The 19,661-nt window shown below is 49.6% G+C and overlaps 5 non-coding genes across 5 annotated transcripts; all 5 read right to left on the bottom strand.

Moving 5' to 3' along the window:
* Positions 1-437: 437 nt before the first annotated feature.
* On the bottom strand, positions 438-509 carry TRNAC-GCA (transfer RNA cysteine (anticodon GCA)). The gene has a single exon. It is a non-coding gene; the product is annotated as a tRNA-Cys (tRNA).
* Positions 510-6,547: 6,038 nt separating this feature from the next.
* On the bottom strand, positions 6,548-6,619 carry TRNAC-GCA (transfer RNA cysteine (anticodon GCA)). The gene has a single exon. It is a non-coding gene; the product is annotated as a tRNA-Cys (tRNA).
* A 3,206-nt stretch (positions 6,620-9,825) lies between these two features.
* Positions 9,826-9,897, bottom strand: TRNAC-GCA (transfer RNA cysteine (anticodon GCA)). The gene has a single exon. It is a non-coding gene; the product is annotated as a tRNA-Cys (tRNA).
* Positions 9,898-13,327: 3,430 nt separating this feature from the next.
* TRNAC-GCA (transfer RNA cysteine (anticodon GCA)) lies at positions 13,328-13,399 on the bottom strand. Its single transcript has one exon. It is a non-coding gene; the product is annotated as a tRNA-Cys (tRNA).
* A 3,185-nt stretch (positions 13,400-16,584) lies between these two features.
* TRNAC-GCA (transfer RNA cysteine (anticodon GCA)) lies at positions 16,585-16,656 on the bottom strand. The gene has a single exon. It is a non-coding gene; the product is annotated as a tRNA-Cys (tRNA).
* Between the last annotated feature and the right edge of the window lie 3,005 nt (positions 16,657-19,661).

Genomic DNA, 19,661 nt, shown 5'->3' with positions numbered 1-19,661 from the left:
GGTGGTGGGTTCAATCTATAAATGTAACTTAGATGTAAGTTTTGTCAAACCACAAAAAGATCAAAGAGTTACATTCGTAGATCTTAAAGGGATACTCGTGTGTCAATTTTTTTTTTTTAAATTAACTGGTGCCAAAAAGTTAGACAGATTAGTAAATGACTTGTATTTAAAGCTCTTTACTCTTATCAGCTGCTTTATACTACAGAGGAAGTTGTATGGTTCTTTTCTGTCTGACCACAATGCCCCACCAAGAAAAAATTGTGCATTAGCGGGCATTTGTATTTGAACCAAGGACCTCTTGAACCTCTGCGCTCCAGGGTGGCTGCTCATCAACTGGATGAGGCGACCAAAATCTTGCAGTGTAAAGCTAGTGGGGGTCTGCTATAAACAACATATGTAGGATGTGGTTAAGCTGTAAAAAAAAGCATGCATGTGTTAGGGGGCACTCGGATTTGAACCAAGGACCTCTTGATCTGCAGTCAAATGCTCTACCACTGAGCTATACCCCCGCAACATGCAGCTCATCTGTACCTCAACATTTTTAATTTTCTGCAATAAACTACATATGTGGGATACGGTTAAGCTTGTAAAGAAAAAAAATGTGTGTTACGGGCACTCGGACCTCTTTACATGCAGTCAAATGCTCTACCACTGAGCTTCAGCCCCACAACATGTGGCTTGTTTGTACCTCAACGTTGCCTCCAGCCCTTCACACCAACTACCACCACTGCCTCCAGCCCTTCAGCCCACCACCCAGGGCCACTCACTTCCACACCAACAACCTTCTTCCTATGGCGCCTCCCCCCCACCACCACCACTACATATGTAGGATATGGTTAAGTCGTAAAGCAAAAAAATGTGTGTTAGGGGGCACTCGGATTTGAGCCAAGGACCTCTTGATCTGCAGTCAAATGCTCTACCACTGAGCTATACCCCCGCAACACATGGCTTGCCAGGGTAACCGCACAGAGGGGGGATTCGAAGCTAAGTCCGAACTAGCTCTCGGCTTGCCTGTACTATCCCAGTCAAATGTATATGAACCGGTGGGGAAAAAAATGATTTTGTCAAAACAGGCCAAGACCACAGTCATCCTTGCTAGTTTCCATGAAGCTCTCATGGTCTAGTGGTTAGAGCTGCTGCCTTGGAGCAGAGAGGTTGTGAGTTCAAGTCCTGTGAACACCCTGAAGCTCGTTTGGAGAAATTGTGGCAGCATAGTGTGGAAGCGGAGGAGTGTGTGTGTGTGTGTGTGTGAAGTGGTTGATGGTCGGGCACCCATAAGGTGTTGGAGAAGGAGCTCTGGTGTGGATGGCTGTGGTAGCTGGTATGTGAGTGTGGGTGGGAAGATTCCATAGGAAGAAGGTTGTTGGTGTGGAAGTGAGTGGTCCCGGTTCCTGGGTGGTAGTTGGTGTGAAGGGCTGGTGGCAATGGTGGTAGCTGGTGTGGAGGCAGTGGTGGTAGTTGGTGTGAAGGGCTGGAGGCAATGGTGGATTGCAGAGGAGGTTTTCGTGATATAAAAAAAAGGCAAATAAAATCCCCCATCTTTTTATTTTCAACATCCCACATGCTTCGACAGACACAACACCACTTTTGGCAGATCCCCAACCTAGAATCCTCCATTCCAGGCAGTGGACCACCTTCCACGATGCCCCACAACTACACCTTCCTCCGCAACGCCCTCTAACCACTTACTTACCTCGACAACTGCTCTCCTTGACATCCTCCTCGCCTCAGTCCATCCAGCGACATGCTCCAGGGTCTTCAGGGACATTGCTCTCCATTCCGCTCTTCCTGACATCCACCTCGCCTCAGTCCATCCATGCACCGATATCTTCCAATCCCATGAGTGGTGGTGGTGTGGGTGGGAAGGTTCCATAGGAAGAAGGTTGTTGGTGTGGAAGTGAGTGGTCCCGGTAATTGGTGTGAAGGGCTGGTGGCAGTGGTGGTAGTTGGTGTGGAGGCAGTAGTGGTAGTTGGTGTGAAGGGCTGGAGGCAATGGTGGATTGCAGAGGAGGTTTTCTTGATATAAAAAAAAAAAAAAAAAAAAAAAGGCAAATAAAATCCCCCATCTTTTTATTTTCAACATCCCACATGCTTCGACAGACACAACACCACTTTTGGCAGATCCCCAACCTAGAATCCTCCATTCCAGGCAGTGGACCACCTTCCACGATGCCCCACAACTACACCTTCCTCCGCAACACCCTCTAACCACTTACTTACCTCGACAACTGCTCTCCTTGACATCCTCCTCGCCTCAGTCCATCCAGCGACATGCTCCAGGGTCTTCAGGGACATTGCTCTCCATTCCGCTCTTCCTGACATCCACCTCGCCTCAGTCCATCCATGCACCGATATCTTCCAATCCCATGAGTGGTGGTGGTGTGGGTGGGAAGGTTCCATAGGAAGAAGGTTGTTGGTGTGGAAGTGAGTGGTCCCGGTAATTGGTGTGAAGGGCTGGTGGCAGTGGTGGTAGTTGGTGTGGAGGCAGTAGTGGTAGTTGGTGTGAAGGGTTGGAGGCAATGGTGGATTGCAGAGGAGGTTTTCTTGATAAAAAAAAAAAACAAAACAAAAAAAAGGCAAATAAAATCCCCCATCTTTTTATTTTCAACATCCCACATGCTTCGACAGACACAACACCACTTTTGGCAGATCCCCAACCTAGAATCCTCCATTCCAGGCAGTGGACCACCTTCCACGATGCCCCACAACTACACCTTCCTCCGCAACGCCCTCTAACCACTCACCTCGACAACTGCTCTCCTTGACGTCCTCCTCGCCTCAGTCCACCTTCCACGATGCCCCACAACTACACCTTCCTCCAACCACTTACCTCGACAACTGCTCTCCTTGACATCCTCCTCGCCTCAGTCCACCTTCCACAATGCCCCACAACTACACCTTCCTCCAACCACTTACCTCGACAACTGCTCTCCTTGACATCCACCTCGCCTCAGTCCATCCATGCACCAATATCTTCCAATCCACCAGACATCCCAGGTTCTCACGATCCATCTCTTTTAACAGCTGCCATCTTCAGGGTCTTGACAGGATTCGAACTCACAACCTCTTCGCTCCAAGGTGGCTGCTCTAACCACTATGCCGTGGGAGCTGCTTGTCAGGCATATGCGGCGACCATGGTCTTGGCCTGTTTTGGCACACAGAGCAACTGCACAGAGGAAAAAAAAGCATGCATGTGTTAGGGGGCACTCGGATTTGTACCAAGGACCTCTTGATCTGCAGTCAAATGCTCTACCACTGAGCTATACCCCCGCAACATGCAGCTCATCTGTACCTCAACATTTTTAATTTTCTGCAATAAACTACATATGTGGGATACGGTTAAGCTTGTAAAGAAAAAAAATGTGTGTTACGGGCACTCGGACCTCTTTACATGCAGTCAAATGCTCTACCACTGAGCTTCAGCCCCACAACATGTGGCTTGTTTGTACCTCAACGTTGCCTCCAGCCCTTCACACCAACTACCACCACTGCCTCCAGCCCTTCAGCCCACCACCCAGGGCCACTCACTTCCACACCAACAACCTTCTTCCTATGGCGCCTCCCCCCCACCACCACCACCACTACATATGTAGGATATGGTTAAGTCGTAAAGCAAAAAAATGTGTGTTAGGGGGCACTCGGATTTGAGCCAAGGACCTCTTGATCTGCAGTCAAATGCTCTACCACTGAGCTATACCCCCGCAACACATGGCTTGCCAGGGTAACCGCACAGAGGGGGGATTCGAAGCTAAGTCCGAACTAGCTCTCGGCTTGCCTGTACTATCCCAGTCAAATGTATATGAACCGGTGGGGAAAAAAATGATTTTGTCAAAACAGGCCAAGACCACAGTCATCCTTGCTAGTTTCCATGAAGCTCTCATGGTCTAGTGGTTAGAGCTGCTGCCTTGGAGCAGAGAGGTTGTGAGTTCAAGTCCTGTGAACACCCTGAAGCTCGTTTGGAGAAATTGTGGCAGCATAGTGTGGAAGCGGAGGAGTGTGTGTGTGTGTGTGTGTGTGTGTGTGTGTGTGTGTGTGTGTGTGTGTGTGTGTGAAGTGGTTGATGGTCGGGCACCCATAAGGTGTTGGAGAAGGAGCTCTGGTGTGGATGGCTGTGGTAGCTGGTATGTGAGTGTGGGTGGGAAGATTCCATAGGAAGAAGGTTGTTGGTGTGGAAGTGAGTGGTCCCGGTTCCTGGGTGGTAGTTGGTGTGAAGGGCTGGTGGCAATGGTGGTAGCTGGTGTGGAGGCAGTGGTGGTAGTTGGTGTGAAGGGCTGGAGGCAATGGTGGATTGCAGAGGAGGTTTTCTTGATATAAAAAAAAAAAAAAAAAGGCAAATAAAATCCCCCATCTTTTTATTTTCAACATCCCACATGCTTCTTGACATCGACCTCGCCTCAGTCCATCCATGCACCGATATCTTCCAATCCACCAGACATCCCAGGTTCTCACGATCCATCTCTTTTAACAGCTGCCATCTTCAGGGTCTTGACAGGATTCGAACTCACAACCTCTTCGCTCCAAGGCGGCTGCTCTAACCACTATGCCATGGGAGCTGCTTGTCAGGCATATGCGGCGACCAAGGTCTTGGCCTGTTTTGGCACACAGAGCAACTGCACAGAGGAAAGGGGGGGGGGGGACTCCAACCTAAGGTGGAGCTAGCTCTCAACTGGCTATGGGAAGCCCGTTGGCTTCCTGGCTATGGTTGGGAAGATTCCATAGGAAGAAGGTTGTTGGTGTGGAAGTGAGTGGTCCCGGTTCCTGGGTGGTAGTTGGTGTGAAGGGCTGGTGGCAATGGTGGTAGCTGGTGTGGAGGCAGTGGTGGTAGTTGGTGTGAAGGGCTGGAGGCAATGGTGGATTGCAGAGGAGGTTTTCGTGATATAAAAAAAAGGCAAATAAAATCCCCCATCTTTTTATTTTCAACATCCCACATGCTTCGACAGACACAACACCACTTTTGGCAGATCCCCAACCTAGAATCCTCCATTCCAGGCAGTGGACCACCTTCCACGATGCCCCACAACTACACCTTCCTCCGCAACGCCCTCTAACCACTTACTTACCTCGACAACTGCTCTCCTTGACATCCTCCTCGCCTCAGTCCATCCAGCGACATGCTCCAGGGTCTTCAGGGACATTGCTCTCCATTCCGCTCTTCCTGACATCCACCTCGCCTCAGTCCATCCATGCACCGATATCTTCCAATCCCATGAGTGGTGGTGGTGTGGGTGGGAAGGTTCCATAGGAAGAAGGTTGTTGGTGTGGAAGTGAGTGGTCCCGGTAATTGGTGTGAAGGGCTGGTGGCAGTGGTGGTAGTTGGTGTGGAGGCAGTAGTGGTAGTTGGTGTGAAGGGTTGGAGGCAATGGTGGATTGCAGAGGAGGTTTTCTTGATAAAAAAAAAAAAAACAAAACAAAAAAAAGGCAAATAAAATCCCCCATCTTTTTATTTTCAACATCCCACATGCTTCGACAGACACAACACCACTTTTGGCAGATCCCCAACCTAGACTCCTCCATTCCAGGCAGTGGACCACCTTCCACGATGCCCCACAACTACACCTTCCTCCGCAACGCCCTCTAACCACTCACCTCGACAACTGCTCTCCTTGACGTCCTCCTCGCCTCAGTCCACCTTCCACGATGCCCCACAACTACACCTTCCTCCACAACTGCTCTCCTTGACATCCTCCTCGCCTCAGTCCACCTTCCACAATGCCCCACAACTACACCTTCCTCCAACCACTTACCTCGACAACTGCTCTCCTTGACATCCACCTCGCCTCAGTCCATCCATGCACCGATATCTTCCAATCCACCAGACATCCCAGGTTCTCACGATCCATCTCTTTTAACAGCTGCCATCTTCAGGGTCTTGACAGGATTCGAACTCACAACCTCTTCGCTCCAAGGTGGCTGCTCTAACCACTATGCCGTGGGAGCTGCTTGTCTGGCATATGCGGCGACCAAGGTCTTGGCCTGTTTTGGCACACAGAGCAACTGCACAGAGGAAAGGGGGGGGGGGGGACTCCAACCTAAGGTGGAGCTAGCTCTCAACTGGCTATGTCAAGATCTCTGAATGCTAAGTGGTTAGCCTTGCCACCTTACAGTGTGAAGGTGGTGGGTTCAATCTATAAATGTAACTTAGATGTAAGTTTTGTCAAACCACAAAAAGATCAAAGAGTTACATTCGTAGATCTTAAAGGGATACTCGTGTGTCAATTTTTTTTTTTTAAATTAACTGGTGCCAAAAAGTTAGACAGATTAGTAAATGACTTGTATTTAAAGCTCTTTACTCTTATCAGCTGCTTTATACTACAGAGGAAGTTGTATGGTTCTTTTCTGTCTGACCACAATGCCCCACCAAGAAAAAATTGTGCATTAGCGGGCATTTGTATTTGAACCAAGGACCTCTTGAACCTCTGCGCTCCAGGGTGGCTGCTCATCAACTGGATGAGGCGACCAAAATCTTGCAGTGTAAAGCTAGTGGGGGTCTGCTATAAACAACATATGTAGGATGTGGTTAAGCTGTAAAAAAAAGCATGCATGTGTTAGGGGGCACTCGGATTTGAACCAAGGACCTCTTGATCTGCAGTCAAATGCTCTACCACTGAGCTATACCCCCGCAACATGCAGCTCATCTGTACCTCAACATTTTTAATTTTCTGCAATAAACTACATATGTGGGATACGGTTAAGCTTGTAAAGAAAAAAAATGTGTGTTACGGGCACTCGGACCTCTTTACATGCAGTCAAATGCTCTACCACTGAGCTTCAGCCCCACAACATGTGGCTTGTTTGTACCTCAACGTTGCCTCCAGCCCTTCACACCAACTACCACCACTGCCTCCAGCCCTTCAGCCCACCACCCAGGGCCACTCACTTCCACACCAACAACCTTCTTCCTATGGCGCCTCCCCCCCACCACCACCACTACATATGTAGGATATGGTTAAGTCGTAAAGCAAAAAAATGTGTGTTAGGGGGCACTCGGATTTGAGCCAAGGACCTCTTGATCTGCAGTCAAATGCTCTACCACTGAGCTATACCCCCGCAACACATGGCTTGCCAGGGTAACCGCACAGAGGGGGGATTCGAAGCTAAGTCCGAACTAGCTCTCGGCTTGCCTGTACTATCCCAGTCAAATGTATATGAACCGGTGGGGAAAAAAATGATTTTGTCAAAACAGGCCAAGACCACAGTCATCCTTGCTAGTTTCCATGAAGCTCTCATGGTCTAGTGGTTAGAGCTGCTGCCTTGGAGCAGAGAGGTTGTGAGTTCAAGTCCTGTGAACACCCTGAAGCTCGTTTGGAGAAATTGTGGCAGCATAGTGTGGAAGCGGAGGAGTGTGTGTGTGTGTGTGTGTGTGTGTGTGTGAAGTGGTTGATGGTCGGGCACCCATAAGGTGTTGGAGAAGGAGCTCTGGTGTGGATGGCTGTGGTAGCTGGTATGTGAGTGTGGGTGGGAAGATTCCATAGGAAGAAGGTTGTTGGTGTGGAAGTGAGTGGTCCCGGTTCCTGGGTGGTAGTTGGTGTGAAGGGCTGGTGGCAATGGTGGTAGCTGGTGTGGAGGCAGTGGTGGTAGTTGGTGTGAAGGGCTGGAGGCAATGGTGGATTGCAGAGGAGGTTTTCGTGATATAAAAAAAAGGCAAATAAAATCCCCCATCTTTTTATTTTCAACATCCCACATGCTTCGACAGACACAACACCACTTTTGGCAGATCCCCAACCTAGAATCCTCCATTCCAGGCAGTGGACCACCTTCCACGATGCCCCACAACTACACCTTCCTCCGCAACGCCCTCTAACCACTTACTTACCTCGACAACTGCTCTCCTTGACATCCTCCTCGCCTCAGTCCATCCAGCGACATGCTCCAGGGTCTTCAGGGACATTGCTCTCCATTCCGCTCTTCCTGACATCCACCTCGCCTCAGTCCATCCATGCACCGATATCTTCCAATCCCATGAGTGGTGGTGGTGTGGGTGGGAAGGTTCCATAGGAAGAAGGTTGTTGGTGTGGAAGTGAGTGGTCCCGGTAATTGGTGTGAAGGGCTGGTGGCAGTGGTGGTAGTTGGTGTGGAGGCAGTAGTGGTAGTTGGTGTGAAGGGCTGGAGGCAATGGTGGATTGCAGAGGAGGTTTTCTTGATATAAAAAAAAAAAAAAAAAAAAAAGGCAAATAAAATCCCCCATCTTTTTATTTTCAACATCCCACATGCTTCGACAGACACAACACCACTTTTGGCAGATCCCCAACCTAGAATCCTCCATTCCAGGCAGTGGACCACCTTCCACGATGCCCCACAACTACACCTTCCTCCGCAACGCCCTCTAACCACTTACTTACCTCGACAACTGCTCTCCTTGACATCCTCCTCGCCTCAGTCCATCCAGCGACATGCTCCAGGGTCTTCAGGGACATTGCTCTCCATTCCGCTCTTCCTGACATCCACCTCGCCTCAGTCCATCCATGCACCGATATCTTCCAATCCCATGAGTGGTGGTGGTGTGGGTGGGAAGGTTCCATAGGAAGAAGGTTGTTGGTGTGGAAGTGAGTGGTCCCGGTAATTGGTGTGAAGGGCTGGTGGCAGTGGTGGTAGTTGGTGTGGAGGCAGTAGTGGTAGTTGGTGTGAAGGGTTGGAGGCAATGGTGGATTGCAGAGGAGGTTTTCTTGATAAAAAAAAAAAACAAAACAAAAAAAAGGCAAATAAAATCCCCCATCTTTTTATTTTCAACATCCCACATGCTTCGACAGACACAACACCACTTTTGGCAGATCCCCAACCTAGACTCCTCCATTCCAGGCAGTGGACCACCTTCCACGATGCCCCACAACTACACCTTCCTCCGCAACGCCCTCTAACCACTCACCTCGACAACTGCTCTCCTTGACGTCCTCCTCGCCTCAGTCCACCTTCCACGATGCCCCACAACTACACCTTCCTCCACAACTGCTCTCCTTGACATCCTCCTCGCCTCAGTCCACCTTCCACAATGCCCCACAACTACACCTTCCTCCAACCACTTACCTCGACAACTGCTCTCCTTGACATCCACCTCGCCTCAGTCCATCCATGCACCGATATCTTCCAATCCACCAGACATCCCAGGTTCTCACGATCCATCTCTTTTAACAGCTGCCATCTTCAGGGTCTTGACAGGATTCGAACTCACAACCTCTTCGCTCCAAGGTGGCTGCTCTAACCACTATGCCGTGGGAGCTGCTTGTCTGGCATATGCGGCGACCAAGGTCTTGGCCTGTTTTGGCACACAGAGCAACTGCACAGAGGAAAGGGGGGGGGGAGGGACTCCAACCTAAGGTGGAGCTAGCTCTCAACTGGCTATGTCAAGATCTCTGAATGCTAAGTGGTTAGCCTTGCCACCTTACAGTGTGAAGGTGGTGGGTTCAATCTATAAATGTAACTTAGATGTAAGTTTTGTCAAACCACAAAAAGATCAAAGAGTTACATTCGTAGATCTTAAAGGGATACTCGTGTGTCAATTTTTTTTTTTTAAATTAACTGGTGCCAAAAAGTTAGACAGATTAGTAAATGACTTGTATTTAAAGCTCTTTACTCTTATCAGCTGCTTTATACTACAGAGGAAGTTGTATGGTTCTTTTCTGTCTGACCACAATGCCCCACCAAGAAAAAATTGTGCATTAGCGGGCATTTGTATTTGAACCAAGGACCTCTTGAACCTCTGCGCTCCAGGGTGGCTGCTCATCAACTGGATGAGGCGACCAAAATCTTGCAGTGTAAAGCTAGTGGGGGTCTGCTATAAACAACATATGTAGGATGTGGTTAAGCTGTAAAAAAAAGCATGCATGTGTTAGGGGGCACTCGGATTTGAACCAAGGACCTCTTGATCTGCAGTCAAATGCTCTACCACTGAGCTATACCCCCGCAACATGCAGCTCATCTGTACCTCAACATTTTTAATTTTCTGCAATAAACTACATATGTGGGATACGGTTAAGCTTGTAAAGAAAAAAAATGTGTGTTACGGGCACTCGGACCTCTTTACATGCAGTCAAATGCTCTACCACTGAGCTTCAGCCCCACAACATGTGGCTTGTTTGTACCTCAACGTTGCCTCCAGCCCTTCACACCAACTACCACCACTGCCTCCAGCCCTTCAGCCCACCACCCAGGGCCACTCACTTCCACACCAACAACCTTCTTCCTATGGCGCCTCCCCCCCACCACCACCACTACATATGTAGGATATGGTTAAGTCGTAAAGCAAAAAAATGTGTGTTAGGGGGCACTCGGATTTGAGCCAAGGACCTCTTGATCTGCAGTCAAATGCTCTACCACTGAGCTATACCCCCGCAACACATGGCTTGCCAGGGTAACCGCACAGAGGGGGGATTCGAAGCTAAGTCCGAACTAGCTCTCGGCTTGCCTGTACTATCCCAGTCAAATGTATATGAACCGGTGGGGAAAAAAATGATTTTGTCAAAACAGGCCAAGACCACAGTCATCCTTGCTAGTTTCCATGAAGCTCTCATGGTCTAGTGGTTAGAGCTGCTGCCTTGGAGCAGAGAGGTTGTGAGTTCAAGTCCTGTGAACACCCTGAAGCTCGTTTGGAGAAATTGTGGCAGCATAGTGTGGAAGCGGAGGAGTGTGTGTGTGTGTGTGTGAAGTGGTTGATGGTCGGGCACCCATAAGGTGTTGGAGAAGGAGCTCTGGTGTGGATGGCTGTGGTAGCTGGTATGTGAGTGTGGGTGGGAAGATTCCATAGGAAGAAGGTTGTTGGTGTGGAAGTGAGTGGTCCCGGTTCCTGGGTGGTAGTTGGTGTGAAGGGCTGGTGGCAATGGTGGTAGCTGGTGTGGAGGCAGTGGTGGTAGTTGGTGTGAAGGGCTGGAGGCAATGGTGGATTGCAGAGGAGGTTTTCGTGATATAAAAAAAAGGCAAATAAAATCCCCCATCTTTTTATTTTCAACATCCCACATGCTTCGACAGACACAACACCACTTTTGGCAGATCCCCAACCTAGAATCCTCCATTCCAGGCAGTGGACCACCTTCCACGATGCCCCACAACTACACCTTCCTCCGCAACGGAGCTCTGGTGTGGAGCTCTTGATATAAAAAAAAAAAAAAAAAAGGCAAATAAAATCCCCCATCTTTTTATTTTCAACATCCCACATGCTTCTTGACATCGACCTCGCCTCAGTCCATCCATGCACCGATATCTTCCAATCCACCAGACATCCCAGGTTCTCACGATCCATCTCTTTTAACAGCTGCCATCTTCAGGGTCTTGACAGGATTCGAACTCACAACCTCTTCGCTCCAAGGCGGCTGCTCTAACCACTATGCCGTGGGAGCTGCTTGTCAGGCATATGCGGCGACCAAGGTCTTGGCCTGTTTTGGCACACAGAGCAACTGCACAGAGGAAAGGGGGGGGGGGGGGACTCCAACCTAAGGTGGAGCTAGCTCTCAACTGGCTATGGGAAGCCCGTTGGCTTCCTGGCTATGGTTGGGAAGATTCCATAGGAAGAAGGTTGTTGGTGTGGAAGTGAGTGGTCCCGGTTCCTGGGTGGTAGTTGGTGTGAAGGGCTGGTGGCAATGGTGGTAGCTGGTGTGGAGGCAGTGGTGGTAGTTGGTGTGAAGGGCTGGAGGCAATGGTGGATTGCAGAGGAGGTTTTCGTGATATAAAAAAAAGGCAAATAAAATCCCCCATCTTTTTATTTTCAACATCCCACATGCTTCGACAGACACAACACCACTTTTGGCAGATCCCCAACCTAGAATCCTCCATTCCAGGCAGTGGACCACCTTCCACGATGCCCCACAACTACACCTTCCTCCGCAACGCCCTCTAACCACTTACTTACCTCGACAACTGCTCTCCTTGACATCCTCCTCGCCTCAGTCCATCCAGCGACATGCTCCAGGGTCTTCAGGGACATTGCTCTCCATTCCGCTCTTCCTGACATCCACCTCGCCTCAGTCCATCCATGCACCGATATCTTCCAATCCCATGAGTGGTGGTGGTGTGGGTGGGAAGGTTCCATAGGAAGAAGGTTGTTGGTGTGGAAGTGAGTGGTCCCGGTAATTGGTGTGAAGGGCTGGTGGCAGTGGTGGTAGTTGGTGTGGAGGCAGTAGTGGTAGTTGGTGTGAAGGGTTGGAGGCAATGGTGGATTGCAGAGGAGGTTTTCTTGATAAAAAAAAAAAAAAAAAAAAAAAAAAAAGGCAAATAAAATCCCCCATCTTTTTATTTTCAACATCCCACATGCTTCGACAGACACAACACCACTTTTGGCAGATCCCCAACCTAGACTCCTCCATTCCAGGCAGTGGACCACCTTCCACGATGCCCCACAACTACACCTTCCTCCGCAACGCCCTCTAACCACTCACCTCGACAACTGCTCTCCTTGACGTCCTCCTCGCCTCAGTCCACCTTCCACGATGCCCCACAACTACACCTTCCTCCACAACTGCTCTCCTTGACATCCTCCTCGCCTCAGTCCACCTTCCACAATGCCCCACAACTACACCTTCCTCCAACCACTTACCTCGACAACTGCTCTCCTTGACATCCACCTCGCCTCAGTCCATCCATGCACCGATATCTTCCAATCCACCAGACATCCCAGGTTCTCACGATCCATCTCTTTTAACAGCTGCCATCTTCAGGGTCTTGACAGGATTCGAACTCACAACCTCTTCGCTCCAAGGTGGCTGCTCTAACCACTATGCCGTGGGAGCTGCTTGTCTGGCATATGCGGCGACCAAGGTCTTGGCCTGTTTTGGCACACAGAGCAACTGCACAGAGGAAAGGGGGGGGGGGGGGGGGACTCCAACCTAAGGTGGAGCTAGCTCTCAACTGGCTATGTCAAGATCTCTGAATGCTAAGTGGTTAGCCTTGCCACCTTACAGTGTGAAGGTGGTGGGTTCAATCTATAAATGTAACTTAGATGTAAGTTTTGTCAAACCACAAAAAGATCAAAGAGTTACATTCGTAGATCTTAAAGGGATACTCGTGTGTCAATTTTTTTTTTTTAAATTAACTGGTGCCAAAAAGTTAGACAGATTAGTAAATGACTTGTATTTAAAGCTCTTTACTCTTATCAGCTGCTTTATACTACAGAGGAAGTTGTATGGTTCTTTTCTGTCTGACCACAATGCCCCACCAAGAAAAAATTGTGCATTAGCGGGCATTTGTATTTGAACCAAGGACCTCTTGAACCTCTGCGCTCCAGGGTGGCTGCTCATCAACTGGATGAGGCGACCAAAATCTTGCAGTGTAAAGCTAGTGGGGGTCTGCTATAAACAACATATGTAGGATGTGGTTAAGCTGTAAAAAAAAGCATGCATGTGTTAGGGGGCACTCGGATTTGAACCAAGGACCTCTTGATCTGCAGTCAAATGCTCTACCACTGAGCTATACCCCCGCAACATGCAACTCATCTGTACCTCAACATTTTTAATTTTCTGCAATAAACTACATATGTGGGATACGGTTAAGCTTGTAAAGAAAAAAAATGTGTGTTACGGGCACTCGGACCTCTTTACATGCAGTCAAATGCTCTACCACTGAGCTTCAGCCCCACAACATGTGGCTTGTTTGTACCTCAACGTTGCCTCCAGCCCTTCACACCAACTACCACCACTGCCTCCAGCCCTTCAGCCCACCACCCAGGGCCACTCACTTCCACACCAACAACCTTCTTCCTATGGCGCCTCCCCCCCACCACCACCACTACATATGTAGGATATGGTTAAGTCGTAAAGCAAAAAAATGTGTGTTAGGGGGCACTCGGATTTGAGCCAAGGACCTCTTGATCTGCAGTCAAATGCTCTACCACTGAGCTATACCCCCGCAACACATGGCTTGCCAGGGTAACCGCACAGAGGGGGGATTCGAAGCTAAGTCCGAACTAGCTCTCGGCTTGCCTGTACTATCCCAGTCAAATGTATATGAACCGGTGGGGAAAAAAATGATTTTGTCAAAACAGGCCAAGACCACAGTCATCCTTGCTAGTTTCCATGAAGCTCTCATGGTCTAGTGGTTAGAGCTGCTGCCTTGGAGCAGAGAGGTTGTGAGTTCAAGTCCTGTGAACACCCTGAAGCTCGTTTGGAGAAATTGTGGAAGCGGAGGAGTGTGTGTGTGTGTGTGTGTGTGAAGTGGTTGATGGTCGGGCACCCATAAGGTGTTGGAGAAGGAGCTCTGGTGTGGATGGCTGTGGTAGCTGGTATGTGAGTGTGGGTGGGAAGATTCCATAGGAAGAAGGTTGTTGGTGTGGAAGTGAGTGGTCCCGGTTCCTGGGTGGTAGTTGGTGTGAAGGGCTGGTGGCAATGGTGGTAGCTGGTGTGGAGGCAGTGGTGGTAGTTGGTGTGAAGGGCTGGAGGCAATGGTGGATTGCAGAGGAGGTTTTCGTGATATAAAAAAAAGGCAAATAAAATCCCCCATCTTTTTATTTTCAACATCCCACATGCTTCGACAGACACAACACCACTTTTGGCAGATCCCCAACCTAGAATCCTCCATTCCAGGCAGTGGACCACCTTCCACGATGCCCCACAACTACACCTTCCTCCGCAACGCCCTCTAACCACTTACTTACCTCGACAACTGCTCTCCTTGACATCCTCCTCGCCTCAGTCCATCCAGCGACATGCTCCAGGGTCTTCAGGGACATTGCTCTCCATTCCGCTCTTCCTGACATCCACCTCGCCTCAGTCCATCCATGCACCGATATCTTCCAATCCCATGAGTGGTGGTGGTGTGGGTGGGAAGGTTCCATAGGAAGAAGGTTGTTGGTGTGGAAGTGAGTGGTCCCGGTAATTGGTGTGAAGGGCTGGTGGCAGTGGTGGTAGTTGGTGTGGAGGCAGTAGTGGTAGTTGGTGTGAAGGGCTGGAGGCAATGGTGGATTGCAGAGGAGGTTTTCTTGATATAAAAAAAAAAAAAAAAAAAAAGGCAAATAAAATCCCCCATCTTTTTATTTTCAACATCCCACATGCTTCGACAGACACAACACCACTTTTGGCAGATCCCCAACCTAGAATCCTCCATTCCAGGCAGTGGACCACCTTCCACGATGCCCCACAACTACACCTTCCTCCGCAACGCCCTCTAACCACTTACTTACCTCGACAACTGCTCTCCTTGACATCCTCCTCGCCTCAGTCCATCCAGCGACATGCTCCAGGGTCTTCAGGGACATTGCTCTCCATTCCGCTCTTCCTGACATCCACCTCGCCTCAGTCCATCCATGCACCGATATCTTCCAATCCCATGAGTGGTGGTGGTGTGGGTGGGAAGGTTCCATAGGAAGAAGGTTGTTGGTGTGGAAGTGAGTGGTCCCGGTAATTGGTGTGAAGGGCTGGTGGCAGTGGTGGTAGTTGGTGTGGAGGCAGTAGTGGTAGTTGGTGTGAAGGGTTGGAGGCAATGGTGGATTGCAGAGGAGGTTTTCTTGATAAAAAAAAAAAAACAAAACAAAAAAAAGGCAAATAAAATCCCCCATCTTTTTATTTTCAACATCCCACATGCTTCGACAGACACAACACCACTTTTGGCAGATCCCCAACCTAGACTCCTCCATTCCAGGCAGTGGACCACCTTCCACGATGCCCCACAACTACACCTTCCTCCGCAACGCCCTCTAACCACTCACCTCGACAACTGCTCTCCTTGACGTCCTCCTCGCCTCAGTCCACCTTCCACGATGCCCCACAACTACACCTTCCTCCACAACTGCTCTCCTTGACATCCTCCTCGCCTCAGTCCACCTTCCACAATGCCCCACAACTACACCTTCCTCCAACCACTTACCTCGACAACTGCTCTCCTTGACATCCACCTCGCCTCAGTCCATCCATGCACCGATATCTTCCAATCCACCAGACATCCCAGGTTCTCACGATCCATCTCTTTTAACAGCTGCCATCTTCAGGGTCTTGACAGGATTCGAACTCACAACCTCTTCGCTCCAAGGTGGCTGCTCTAACCACTATGCCGTGGGAGCTGCTTGTCTGGCATATGCGGCGACCAAGGTCTTGGCCTGTTTTGGCACACAGAGCAACTGCACAGAGGAAAGGGGGGGGGGGGGGACTCCAACCTAAGGTGGAGCTAGCTCTCAACTGGCTATGTCAAGATCTCTGAATGCTAAGTGGTTAGCCTTGCCACCTTACAGTGTGAAGGTGGTGGGTTCAATCTATAAATGTAACTTAGATGTAAGTTTTGTCAAACCACAAAAAGATCAAAGAGTTACATTCGTAGATCTTAAAGGGATACTCGTGTGTCAATTTTTTTTTTTTAAATTAACTGGTGCCAAAAAGTTAGACAGATTAGTAAATGACTTGTATTTAAAGCTCTTTACTCTTATCAGCTGCTTTATACTACAGAGGAAGTTGTATGGTTCTTTTCTGTCTGACCACAATGCCCCACCAAGAAAAAATTGTGCATTAGCGGGCATTTGTATTTGAACCAAGGACCTCTTGAACCTCTGCGCTCCAGGGTGGCTGCTCATCAACTGGATGAGGCGACCAAAATCTTGCAGTGTAAAGCTAGTGGGGGTCTGCTATAAACAACATATGTAGGATGTGGTTAAGCTGTAAAAAAAAGCATGCATGTGTTAGGGGGCACTCGGATTTGAACCAAGGACCTCTTGATCTGCAGTCAAATGCTCTACCACTGAGCTATACCCCCGCAACATGCAGCTCATCTGTACCTCAACATTTTTAATTTTCTGCAATAAACTACATATGTGGGATACGGTTAAGCTTGTAAAGAAAAAAAATGTGTGTTACGGGCACTCGGACCTCTTTACATGCAGTCAAATGCTCTACCACTGAGCTTCAGCCCCACAACATGTGGCTTGTTTGTACCTCAACGTTGCCTCCAGCCCTTCACACCAACTACCACCACTGCCTCCAGCCCTTCAGCCCACCACCCAGGGCCACTCACTTCCACACCAACAACCTTCTTCCTATGGCGCCTCCCCCCCACCACCACCACTACATATGTAGGATATGGTTAAGTCGTAAAGCAAAAAAATGTGTGTTAGGGGGCACTCGGATTTGAGCCAAGGACCTCTTGATCTGCAGTCAAATGCTCTACCACTGAGCTATACCCCCGCAACACATGGCTTGCCAGGGTAACCGCACAGAGGGGGGATTCGAAGCTAAGTCCGAACTAGCTCTCGGCTTGCCTGTACTATCCCAGTCAAATGTATATGAACCGGTGGGGAAAAAAATGATTTTGTCAAAACAGGCCAAGACCACAGTCATCCTTGCTAGTTTCCATGAAGCTCTCATGGTCTAGTGGTTAGAGCTGCTGCCTTGGAGCAGAGAGGTTGTGAGTTCAAGTCCTGTGAACACCCTGAAGCTCGTTTGGAGAAATTGTGGCAGCATAGTGTGGAAGCGGAGGAGTGTGTGTGTGTGAAGTGGTTGATGGTCGGGCACCCATAAGGTGTTGGAGAAGGAGCTCTGGTGTGGATGGCTGTGGTAGCTGGTATGTGAGTGTGGGTGGGAAGATTCCATAGGAAGAAGGTTGTTGGTGTGGAAGTGAGTGGTCCCGGTTCCTGGGTGGTAGTTGGTGTGAAGGGCTGGTGGCAATGGTGGTAGCTGGTGTGGAGGCAGTGGTGGTAGTTGGTGTGAAGGGCTGGAGGCAATGGTGGATTGCAGAGGAGGTTTTCGTGATATAAAAAAAAGGCAAATAAAATCCCCCATCTTTTTATTTTCAACATCCCACATGCTTCGACAGACACAACACCACTTTTGGCAGATCCCCAACCTAGAATCCTCCATTCCAGGCAGTGGACCACCTTCCACGATGCCCCACAACTACACCTTCCTCCGCAACGCCCTCTAACCACTTACTTACCTCGACAACTGCTCTCCTTGACATCCTCCTCGCCTCAGTCCATCCAGCGACATGCTCCAGGGTCTTCAGGGACATTGCTCTCCATTCCGCTCTTCCTGACATCCACCTCGCCTCAGTCCATCCATGCACCGATATCTTCCAATCCCATGAGTGGTGGTGGTGTGGGTGGGAAGGTTCCATAGGAAGAAGGTTGTTGGTGTGGAAGTGAGTGGTCCCGGTAATTGGTGTGAAGGGCTGGTGGCAGTGGTGGTAGTTGGTGTGGAGGCAGTAGTGGTAGTTGGTGTGAAGGGCTGGAGGCAATGGTGGATTGCAGAGGAGGTTTTCTTGATATAAAAAAAAAAAAAAAAAAAAAAGGCAAATAAAATCCCCCATCTTTTTATTTTCAACATCCCACATGCTTCGACAGACACAACACCACTTTTGGCAGATCCCCAACCTAGAATCCTCCATTCCAGGCAGTGGACCACCTTCCACGATGCCCCACAACTACACCTTCCTCCGCAACGCCCTCTAACCACTTACTTACCTCGACAACTGCTCTCCTTGACATCCTCCTCGCCTCAGTCCATCCAGCGACATGCTCCAGGGTCTTCAGGGACATTGCTCTCCATTCCGCTCTTCCTGACATCCACCTCGCCTCAGTCCATCCATGCACCGATATCTTCCAATCCCATGAGTGGTGGTGGTGTGGGTGGGAAGGTTCCATAGGAAGAAGGTTGTTGGTGTGGAAGTGAGTGGTCCCGGTAATTGGTGTGAAGGGCTGGTGGCAGTGGTGGTAGTTGGTGTGGAGGCAGTAGTGGTAGTTGGTGTGAAGGGTTGGAGGCAATGGTGGATTGCAGAGGAGGTTTTCTTGATAAAAAAAAAAACAAAACAAAAAAAAGGCAAATAAAATCCCCCATCTTTTTATTTTCAACATCCCACATGCTTCGACAGACACAACACCACTTTTGGCAGATCCCCAACCTAGAATCCTCCATTCCAGGCAGTGGACCACCTTCCACGATGCCCCACAACTACACCTTCCTCCGCAACGCCCTCTAACCACTCACCTCGACAACTGCTCTCCTTGACGTCCTCCTCGCCTCAGTCCACCTTCCACGATGCCCCACAACTACACCTTCCTCCAACCACTTACCTCGACAACTGCTCTCCTTGACATCCTCCTCGCCTCAGTCCACCTTCCACAATGCCCCACAACTACACCTTCCTCCAACCACTTACCTCGACAACTGCTCTCCTTGACATCCACCTCGCCTCAGTCCATCCATGCACCAATATCTTCCAATCCACCAGACATCCCAGGTTCTCACGATCCATCTCTTTTAACAGCTGCCATCTTCAGGGTCTTGACAGGATTCGAACTCACAACCTCTTCGCTCCAAGGTGGCTGCTCTAACCACTATGCCGTGGGAGCTGCTTGTCAGGCATATGCGGCGACCATGGTCTTGGCCTGTTTTGGCACACAGAGCAACTGCACAGAGGAAAAAAAAGCATGCATGTGTTAGGGGGCACTCGGATTTGTACCAAGGACCTCTTGATCTGCAGTCAAATGCTCTACCACTGAGCTATACCCCCGCAACATGCAGCTCATCTGTACCTCAACATTTTTAATTTTCTGCAATAAACTACATATGTGGGATACGGTTAAGCTTGTAAAGAAAAAAAATGTGTGTTACGGGCACTCGGACCTCTTTACATGCAGTCAAATGCTCTACCACTGAGCTTCAGCCCCACAACATGTGGCTTGTTTGTACCTCAACGTTGCCTCCAGCCCTTCACACCAACTACCACCACTGCCTCCAGCCCTTCAGCCCACCACCCAGGGCCAC

Source organism: Hyla sarda, chromosome 2 (genome assembly GCF_029499605.1).
Source record: "Hyla sarda isolate aHylSar1 chromosome 2, aHylSar1.hap1, whole genome shotgun sequence".
Classification (NCBI taxonomy): Eukaryota; Metazoa; Chordata; class Amphibia; order Anura; family Hylidae; genus Hyla; species Hyla sarda.
The sequence above is the reverse complement of the archived record's forward strand: the minus strand, read 5'-3'. Positions and strand labels throughout refer to the sequence as shown.